The following is a 2323-nucleotide window of genomic DNA, read 5'->3' as shown; positions in this document are numbered from 1 at the left end:
CGGCTTCTCTCCTCTCTGGGTAAGCACACTGTTCACGAGCCATTAACAAAAAAGGCTGGTGCGTTCGACTTGTGTTCTTCAAAAATACGACGTGGTTCCGCATTATTTTTTTAGTTCGATTGAAGCCAGCAATGAGTGGTCGAGTCTACAGTGCGGGTATTCCGTTGCGACACTTTTTTTCTCGCTGCATTTTGTTTGTGCGAACATGCAGTTTTTTTAGAGCGTTTATTTTGCCACAGGGCATAGATAAGGGCTATGAGTTGTTGATGAGGAAAGTTTATTAGATGAACATGAAAATTTTCGCTTCGCGTATAAAAGTCTAGGAGGGAGCGATGATGGGGACCATATTTCCATGCGTTGTATGCGGATGCGTCGTCTACGCGGAGCCCCGTCGCCGCAAGATGCCGCAGTCTCGTAGGACGCAAATCGAGGCAAGACCACAGCCAGGGGTGTATGTCGGCTATTGCGTTGCTGCGGTGGCAAACTTGGCAACTGGGGCTTGCAAAACAATCTTGAAAGTGAGGCCACTGGGGGGTCACGGCGGGAGCTAAGGCGAGCCCCACCCGGATCCCCCAAAGCGCAACCTCCTCGGCCCGGGTAAGACCCGGGGGGAAGGTGGCACCACATGGTGGAATACAATCACTTGTGCGGCGCCGAAGGTGTTCCTTTCTAGTCAACAGGATAGTCGCATCATCCAGCTCTAACGGGGAAGTCGGAGATGGAATGGAGGCTACTAGCCGACTGCTGCGTCTCCCGTGCAGTGGGCCGCCAGTAGGTCATTCGGAACCCATTCACGCGGAACCCATCACGCGGAACCCATTCAATCAGAATCTTGTGAGCACTTCGTGCCGCAAAGTGGTGAATACTCTGGGCCAGCATAGAGCTACGGCTCACTAACGGTACTAAGCGGACTGCATGAAGGGCATCGGTGCACATTACGATGCACGCTCCGGGCTGCAACGTGATTCCGGTTGAAGTCAAGGGTATGACGGAAGCCCGTCTGGTCGGGATGCATTTTGAAAAAGAAAGACCAGGACGCCAGGATTCCGGTTACAGCCAGCAGAGCCTTTCTAATGGCTACAAGTTCCGCACAGAACGATGCTGGAGGTTCCGGGATCTTAAATATGGATGTGTTAAAGAGGGCTGGGTGGATAGTGCAATGAGTGGCAATCACAGTGTATTCAATACTGGTACCTGTATATAATATGGTGGAGCCGAGTGGAAGGTGGCTATCCATGTCAGTGACGCGTTCGGGCAGGACAGTCGCCGAATTGTTCGACTGTGGGCGATGAAGGTCAGTTGGCTTGTTGCCGCTCAATTGCACGGACTGGCACGGTGGAAGTACTCGCTGTGGTAGGGCTGGCAGCATATGCGATACTGCGTAAGCTATTAATTCTAACGCAGACTCACACAATGAAGCCTTCAGTTCTCGAGCTTGGCGTAGTTGATGAACTAGTTCATTCAACGTGTTTAATTGGGCATGTTCCTGGAGAGCAACTATATATATAGGGGTGATGCGTGGGAGCTCAGTAATTGCTCGCATAGCCTATCTGTTAATTGCTTCCAGTCGATCCCACTGTGCTGCCGTCAAACGCTGGAACAGAGCAGAGTAGACCAATCGCGGTTATAATACTGCTCTCACTATTTGTCGCGCCACGTGTGAGCTGGTTCCACCAGCTTTGGGAGCGATACGGCATACTGGTGCTAGCGTTTGAGCAGCTTGGTGTTTAGCCTGAGCTAGCCAAGCTGTCGCCGTTCCTGACTGCTGTATCATAAACCCCAGGACTTTGATTGCTGGGCTCTCTTTCAGCAGGCATTGTAACAACGTTTGCTGAAGAATAAAGTTGTTGTTGTTGCGCCTTACGGTATGGCACGAAAGTCTTCTTCTTCTTCTTCTTCTTCTTCTTCTTCTTCTGGTTGCCCAGCCAGTTGAAGGCGGATGGGACAAGCAGCCAGCCTTCGGCGGCCCCAGCGGTTTGCAACAGTTGGGTATGTTATTTTACTTGTTGAAAGCTGAAGGCCTACCGAGGAAGCAAAGGCTGCGGTGACATCTAGGGCTGAATGCAGGCAACTCGCTCGAGTTTCCAGGTCATGGTGAGTGAGTGCTCCACACGGTGATGTCATCGGCGTAAATGAGAAATTTAACATCCGGTACATCGCGAAGGCGCCATGCCAGTGGAATCAAGACCGGATTAAACAAGGTCGGAGCCAATACCGATCCTTGAGGCACACCACGTACACGAACAAATGACCCAACAGCTTCTCCGTGAAGGCCTTTGGCAAATGTCCTCCTGTCTTGAAGAAATGACTGGGCGAACTGCGG

Source organism: Haemaphysalis longicornis, unplaced genomic scaffold (genome assembly GCF_048455015.1).
Source record: "Haemaphysalis longicornis isolate Haplotype H1 unplaced genomic scaffold, Haemaphysalis longicornis Haplotype H1 scaffold_1, whole genome shotgun sequence".
Taxonomy (NCBI): Eukaryota; Metazoa; Arthropoda; class Arachnida; order Ixodida; family Ixodidae; genus Haemaphysalis; species Haemaphysalis longicornis.
Note: the sequence above shows the minus strand (reverse complement) of the source record.